This window comes from Ciconia boyciana, chromosome 7 (assembly GCF_034638445.1).
Source record: "Ciconia boyciana chromosome 7, ASM3463844v1, whole genome shotgun sequence".
In the NCBI taxonomy this organism is placed as follows: domain Eukaryota; kingdom Metazoa; phylum Chordata; class Aves; order Ciconiiformes; family Ciconiidae; genus Ciconia; species Ciconia boyciana.
In genome coordinates this window covers 17,453,088-17,461,253 of record NC_132940.1, presented here as the reverse complement: position 1 = coordinate 17,461,253, position 8,166 = coordinate 17,453,088, and the positions used below count along the sequence as shown (strand labels likewise).

Here is an 8,166-nt window from a genome sequence, read left to right as displayed (position 1 = left end):
CGGCCGTGGCGTCATCCGCAGAGCCCGGATCGGCCGGTGAAGCGGCAGCGACGCCCTCCCCAGCCCCGGCCCCGCCCCGCCCCGCCTCGCGCCGCCGTGAGGGGGCGGTGCGTCCCGCCGCTGTGGGCGGCTGCCCCTCGGGGCCCCGGCACGCGTCCCCGCGTCAGGGAGCCCGGCCGTTATCTGCGTGCTCCGGGGCTGCGGCTGCGGCTGGCTCCGGAGCGAGTCTCGGCCCGCCCGCCAGCCGTGGGGGAAGGGAGGCTCCCCGGAGCCCGTCGCGGCCTTTACCGTAAAGACCAGCTAGCGAGGCGGGCGGAAAAGGCAGAGTCCCCTTGTGCGGCGCGGTGATGGCCCGCCCGGGGCACGTTTGTCCGCGACCTTACGCGTGGAAACCCCGCCGCCCGGGGGGCTCCGGCCCGGCCTGTCCCGCCGGGGCTGGCACCCTCGGAGCCGGCTATGAGAGGACAAGTTCCCCCTCGCCCCCGTTTCTTGAGTCCAGGGTTTTGTAAGTCAGCTCTTGTTTGTCTTCATGGAAAATATTTTTGGGATAGACTGCGGAAATGTAAGGTGGGAAAGAATTTTTAAGAAGTCGTTCAGAAAAAGGCTGTTTATTAAAAGAGCTTGTTTAGATAAATGTATACTGAGACACAACTGTAAAATAGCACCAAATCATTACAAAGGGAGTATTTGAAAATACCTTGAGCATAACTTAATGCCAGCGATCAAGCAAATTAGAATAAAATAGTCTCTCATTTTAATAATTGCTATTATTTTAACATCTCTCATCATGATTTTCGAATGCCCAAGAAGAAAAGAAAGGACCTTTGACATGGACTAGCAATTAGAAAACAGATTTACAATGTGGCATAATTGTCAACAAACTAATATTCCTAGCTTGAAAATGATCCTGGTCATTCAGTTAAGTAATTTACCTCATAATCCAAATAGTAAATAATGTTTGGCTAAATTTGATAAAGCTAGAGGAAATCCTAGGGCATTATGACAAGAAGTGAATTCCAGAGAAAGGAAATAACTGTAACAATCAATGCAATCTTGCTTACATGCCGGCCAGATTCCAGGAATTAAAACCAAAACAAAACCCAAGCTGTGTAAAGTTCCCCTTGTACCTTTAGTACTGATAAGGAGAGGGCCCGAAAGCTATTGTGTGTATGTGTTTGCTTTGCTTGAATACATTTTACCTTTTTCAGTTTTTATTGTCTCACTTATACAGGGGTGTAAGTGTTTATATATAAAAACTATATGGCAAGTTTGTTTCCATTTCTTAAAATGAGTTTTACTAGCATATAAAGGTCTCATGAGTCTCTCTTGTAATGCTCAGCACTACATGGTCATATAAGAGCTGATTACAATGTCTTGTGATATCAGTGTAGGATATGTGAAAAGACAGCAACATCAAAGATTTTAAATTTGGACACACAGATGCAATTATTTAATTTCATAGCTTTCATCGGTGCTAAGAGTCAGCAGTTCCCATTGATGGAGTTCCACAAAAAGACAGACATGCCAAACAACTGAGAGCAGCAGTGCCTGACCTTGAGGCAGAAGCATCACTTCAGGTGAGGTGTACCCCAATAATGCCTTGGGAGAGTGGTATGTTCAGGCTGGAATTGATAGCAACCAACATGGTCTAGCTCTTCCCAAAACAAAATACTGCTAGTTCTTCCCTGAAGCTTGCACCCTGTTACTGCCCTGATGTGTAAGCCTCACCTGCCAGAGAGGAAAGCGCTGCTTTCTGTGGTATATTGACTGACAGCTTTGACACTCCGCTTTTTCCTTCAGAAAATGGTTAAATACCTCTCCTTTCTAGCATAGCCTGGATGGAAGAGGAAGAAGACTCCCATCTTTTTAAGCTCCCATGGGTTAGAGTGTTCTTGTAGGATTTGGAATATCTACTTTTAATTGCTGCTTTCCTAAGAAGCCCTAAACAGAACAGTACCACTGCTTAGGAAAATGTCTTAAGTAGATGGTACTTCCACCTTTAGCAGATGGGCTGTTTGGCATATGTGGGGTATTGGATGTGTTTTTTCAGTTCTCACTTTTAACATCCTTCCCGTTTTCATGAATGTTTAAGCAGTCAGAATGTGAGTGAGAGGGAGAAAATAACTCTTCAGACTAACAGTTACTACACTTATCTAAGAGGAAGATCTGTTCTAGTGCATGTTATATATTTCATATAAAACCCTAGTTTGGATATTTTTTTCCCTGTTTTATCCTACAATGTAAAAATAAATTCAGTTACTGGATCACAACCTGGAACTCCATGCTTTCTGAGTTCCACAGTATTCTACTACTCTTAAAACACTACTGAGTTACTTCCTTTCTTGAAATTCTCTTTCTCCACACTCTGTAGGCCTATAACGTAGTGTTCAGGACAAACTCTGGACATTTTCTTGGCATCCTGGAAGGAACAGGCATTCAGGTGTTAACAGCTGAATCTTGGAGATTCCTGTTGTCATTTTAAGAGATTACCATATGCAGGCTGTCTGCCCTGTCTGTATTGGAAGCTTCAATACCTGGTTCTAATAGGAAATGTGGTCCCTCCCTACAGCTGCTATTCAGAGCCAAAAACATTGTCAGGGATTTGAGTTCGGGATAAACTAGTACATCTGGCTCAGGTAAGGAAAGCCATACGTAGCATGTGGGCTTAGTTACAAACCAGATACTGACTGAGAGAGCTCTGAAGGTATATTCAAAGAATGTACAGTGTGTAGAGATACCCTAGCTCATTCTGATAAAATCAGCTGCAAGCAGCTGAGGAGTCAGTGTGTTTACTTCTGCCACATGTGCTGGAGGAACAGTATCTTCCTTCAGAAGTGTAGGGTAGACTGCAGGGATGGTCGCTTGTAAAAGTACTGAAGTATAAGCCACAAGAGAATCTACAGAATCGTCTCAGGCTGAAAAAGAAATTGAAGCATGCCATGTCCTCTCATCTCTGACAATTAAGAAGAAGGTGGGTGACCAATGCACCAGCAGGTATGGTGAACACTGTACTTTGCCTACTGCCTGATCTTCAGCCTTGCTTGTAACATGTCCAAAAAGAAGAAATAACCTTTTACAGCATTGTACTATTGGATATAAACAGACCCTGGAACATCCCTGCCTATGATCATAACTAGAATTTATATAGAGAACTTTAATACTGTTACTTGGTAATTTGAGTGAGGGCTTTGAGGATTTCTGATTAAGATTTCCTGAAGCGGGAGACAAATAAGACCAATGGTTAGAATTGCTATAGTTCTAGCCCTTTATATTTCTCTAGATGATTACATTTGTCTACCTAAATCTTGATCATGTAGCTGTAAAGTTTTGCAGCAAAGTATTACATTTGAATACACTGTAAAATAGGGCAAGAAATTTGAGATCTGTAGGTTGACTAACTAGATGCTGCAGCACAGTCGCTGTTACGAACTCTGTACTAACTTTGCTTCTGTGTCACACTTGTCTGTGAAGAAATTAATCTTAAGGTTTTAGTTCTTGTCATTAGACTTTTCTTGAAAAGCTTGATGAAAATCAAAAGCATTGAAAGTGTGTGGAATCTTGAGCATTTTTTAAGGTCACTTTGCAGAAACATTGTAGGTTTAGCACAGTTTAATATGGTTCAGAATGGCTTGATAGGTAATGTCAATTTTTATCTTGTTTGTTCACCTTGCCATCAAGGTGTGCTTTAACTTTAAGGGATGTACGATTGTTCTAAAATATTTGAATTTTAAAGCAATCCTTTGAATACCACGCACCAATATCTAGTGTATCCATTGGGAGTGCTTCCAGTATTCTTTTCTTGATGCTAACAAGTCTTGGACCATATCCTTAAAGACTTACACTTACCAAAAAACCCCAAACCAACCAACCTAACAAACAAAATTATATTAATATAAAGGTTTATAGTATAATTAAGAACATAAAATATTTTTATATAAAGAATAATAGCTTATAACTTAAATGCTTCTAAGCTGACTCCCAGTACTGCTTCCTGACTTTATGGGAAGGTAGTGTTTAAACCAAAGGCTTTGGAGTCAAAAATTTAACAAAGACAATCAAAAAATGCCTCCTTAAGTCAGTTTATATCACTGTGAAAATGCGGTAAAATAAACAAACACATTTTAGTAGCATGTGTAATCCCAATAATGTAGTACCCATGTTGGAATTCATACATATTTAGTTCTATAATACATTGAGTTATATGGGTCACATCCTGTGTCACTGTGTGTATATACACTATTCCCCTTCCCACTCATGATTATGTAATTGTCACATATATTTGCATCAAACAGCTGTTTTATGAATATTTATGTATTTATGTCATCTTTTAATGCAGTTAAAAAGCAGGAAACAAACAGTTCTGGCAATGTATTACCAGTCACAACTCTGCAGAACTCGAACTAATACTTTGAAGAATAGCAGCAATCCTGGAACCAGAGTTTCAAAATAGATGTGTGTGAAAATCTGAAGGTAAATTTGATTTAATGTTTATTAATGTAGTGAAAAGACATATAAAAATAACAGGAGCAGAATGTGTCATTTTAAATAAACATTATTACATTTTACCTCTACTTAATAGTCAAAGCTTGTTTTACTAAAATAGGTAAGGGCATTTGTTTGTGTGTGAGTCTATAGCTTCTGTGCCAACGTTAACAACTGTGAGCTTAGCTTGATAATAACCAGGCAAAGATTATAAAATCAGTAGTGCCAGCTGCCTGGCCTGTGTACAATCAGGCTTTCATGAAAAATCTGGGGACTCGATTTGACAGAACCAGAAAGCAGCTGTTCTCAACAGCATGCTTCCGCCCAGAAACTACAGCTATCTGAGTGAGAATTAATGCTCCTTTTAACATTAGTGCACTCTTCCACTGATCCTTACGGCAGCTGTTGCTGTGCTTCCCCTAAACACTTAAACTGGAGTTGTACTAGGACTGCATGCAGCAATTGGCACAACATTCAGTAGGCAAAAGTCCTGAAATTTCAGGGAACTGGACTAGGTAAATCATGTGCTGTTTTTGTGATCTTTGTCCTTTCAGTATCATACTTCCTGGAGCCGTAGTGGGTTAGTTTGATACCCAGGCAGGATAAGAATTTGGTCCCACACCCCAGCTGTCTATCTTAGAAGAAGCCATCTATCTTATACTTGGAGGAAGATTGTATAGAAAATTCTATAGGCCATAACTGGCCCCTGTGGAAATAAAAATTGAAGTTTTGGGGTTTCTTCCTTTTACTGTGCAATGATAGTTTAATGACTGGAGGTATATTTGCAGCTCTACCACTTCCCTGCTGATGCCTGTGAGAGTCACTTTATCACATGGTACTACAGTTTCTCCACGTCGCATAGGAATAATTAAACTTATCTTCTCCATGGAACACCATGAGGTCTGTGCAGGCAGCTGGAAGCTGAAATTATTTTCAGAGCATTGGGAAGACCATGTTGAGGAACAAAGCTTATGTTTTTGACTTTAACTATTGCATCTTTTCTAGCTAGTCTGAACTGGCATGTGGCAGTTGTGTCAGTGACTGGGACCCCAGCCTACATAGCTTTTGAGCATACATACTGTTAGTGTAAACATGATCGTTGAAATTAATCAAACACTCTTACTCTGTCATTTCGCACTTGCTTTTCAGGAAGCATGAAAGAGCAAATTTTGTCTCTCTTTTGCAGAGATGTTTGGGGGAGTGCTGAATCCCGCGTTACTTGAACTGAGTTCTTCAGAGCTTTTACTATAGACAGAGCTCTGTAAACTGATGCTCCTAGTTCAAATAAATCTTTTTCATCCTCCTATAGTAAGAGCCAGCCTTAAGTACTAAATTCAACGTTCGACTCTCATATTTGATTATACTTTTAAATATGCTGTTATATTAAGGTCAGGGTATCCCAGAGAAAGATGCTTTGATCTAAACCGATTTTTGTAACATTTGGGAAAACTGGAAGTGTTGTTGGAGCTCACTAGATGTCAGTGTCGCCACACAATAGACTACTGCAGCTCTGCTTGCTAGGCAGGTAGGATTGGGTGTCTTCAGAGTAATGCATCAGTTGTCTTGGATCATGGAGATTAGCTGTGTAAGGTCTGTCATATTTTTATGTAACTCTAGGAAATAGTTCCAGGAATAGTGCTGCAACCCACTTATTCTGATTTTATGACGTAGTTCCTACCAAACAATTTGTATGCAGCAGAAATACTTTAGGGAATAAGAAGACACTTCAGAAGCAAACAAAAGGAAGTATTTCTGAATAAATGGACATTCAGTGACCTAAAAACTATTAGAGGGAACTGATATCACCAAATAATATTTTGATTTCTGACTCTCTTCTCCAAAGGAGTCTCTCTTCTCTAAAATGTGAGAGCTATTCTGGCCTTGATATGAACTGAAATTACAACATTTAGTATTGCTTGGGGAAATGGAATTTTAGATCCAAAAACACAACCAACAGTAAGGTTCATTAAGAGATGGCATTATGTAGAAGTAGAGAAACCCACAAAAAATGGGAAACCTAGATAAAGAAAAAGCAGAACTTGTGGAAAGTATAGAAATAGGAAAGGCAAGGTAGAGAAATTCCATTAAAATATTAAAAAGTTGGTGCTGTTAAAATGTAAAAGGTAAGGTAGAACAAAGGGCAAAATTTGATGTTGCAGATACAAAGATAGAGAAGAAAACTTAAGATGATTATTCAATGTTTGCATAGATTTGTTGGTATATGCAGGAAAACCATAGAATCATACAAGAGCCCAGGCTGGAAGGGACCTCAAAAGATCATCTGGTCCAACCTTTCATGGAAAAGGGAGCCTAGATGAGATTACCTAGCACCCTGTCCAGCTCCATCTTGAAAACCTCCAGTGATGGGGTCTTTACCATGTCCCTGCAGAGGTTGTTCCAGTGATTGATAGTTCTCACTGCAAAAAATTTTTTCTTGTATCAAGATGAAACCTCTCCTAGTGCAACTTGTACCCATTGCCCCTTGTCATCTCCATGTGGCTCCTTGTGAAGAGAGAGCCTTCATCCTCTTTGTAGCTGCCTTTTATGTATTGGAATACTGTGATGAGGTCTCCCCGAGCCTTCTCTTCTCCAGGGAGAATAGACCTAACTCCTTCAGTCTTTCCTCATAGGGCAGGTCCTCCAGCCCTTTGATCATCTTTGTGACTCTCCTTTTGGACCCTCTCCAGTCTGTCTTTAATTGTGGGAACCAGAACTGGACACAGTACTCTAGGTGCAGCTTGACATGTGCTGAGTAGAGTGGGATGATCATGTCTCTATCTCTGCTAGCAATGTCCCTGCAGATGCAGCCCAGGAGCCGATCTGCCTTTGTTGCTGCAGCGACGCACTGCCGACTCATGTTCAGCTTGTTGTCCACCAGGACCTCCAGGTCCCTTTCAGCAAGGCAGCTCCCCAGCCACAGAGCCCAGCCTGTACTGGGCTCTTTGGTTATGTCTTCCCAGGTGCAGGACTTTGCTCTTCTCTTTGTTGAACTTCATACTGTTCTTGCTAGCCCGCTCTTCCAGCCTGTCGAGGTCCCTCTGTGAGATGGCTCTCTCTTCTGACATATCCACCTCACCACCCAGTTTAGTGTCATCAGCAAACTTGGTGAGGGTACGTATTATATTATATTAATTATAAAAACTGTATATTGGTTCTGAAGTGTAATTCCCACTATCAGAAATTGCATTAATAGTATCAAGCTTGTAAATGAAAGTACTCATGTTTGCTGGACATGGTATATTTACTAGACTGTGAATGATAATTTGACTGTTGAATTTAACATTTTTTAATTATTATTGTACGTTTTTCCCAATTTTTGGAAGGCAGAGGTAAAAAGTACTTGGACATGTAAGAAGTTTGAGGAATTCTGGTTTGAGCCAGTTGTTAATTTGCTAGTCAGCAACCTAAGAGTCATACTGATCACCGTTCTCCCTGTATCCCTCACACTCCTTCTCCATTAGCAGCTTTTAAATTACCTCTTGTTATATAAAGGTTTGTTCTAGCTCCAAATTTATACATTTGTTCAGTCTCCACCTAGGAACATTTTCCATGTGCTCATTTGCATATCCTCTGCAACTCTCATTCTGGAAGTATTTATATACTCAACTCTTCTGCACACCTGTAGATATACATACTTAAATATTTTTTGAAAAATAATCAGTCTGGAGGTACATATTTTTCAAT

At 40.8% G+C, this 8,166-nt stretch overlaps 1 protein-coding gene across 3 annotated transcripts in view; it reads left to right on the top strand.

Moving 5' to 3' along the window:
* The first annotated feature begins 152 nt into the window (after nucleotides 1-152).
* The window catches only part of ODF2L (outer dense fiber of sperm tails 2 like), a 61,984-nt gene continuing 53,970 nt past the window's right edge, over nucleotides 153-8,166 (top strand). For 2 of the 3 annotated variants that reach the window (XM_072868444.1, XM_072868449.1), the window contains exons 1-3: nucleotides 153-505; nucleotides 1,463-1,577; nucleotides 4,337-4,470. The gene's annotated coding sequence lies outside the window, so the exon portion shown is untranslated. The remainder of the gene's footprint in view (nucleotides 506-1,462; nucleotides 1,578-4,336; nucleotides 4,471-8,166) is intronic. The other variant, XM_072868445.1, reaches the window with a different exon arrangement.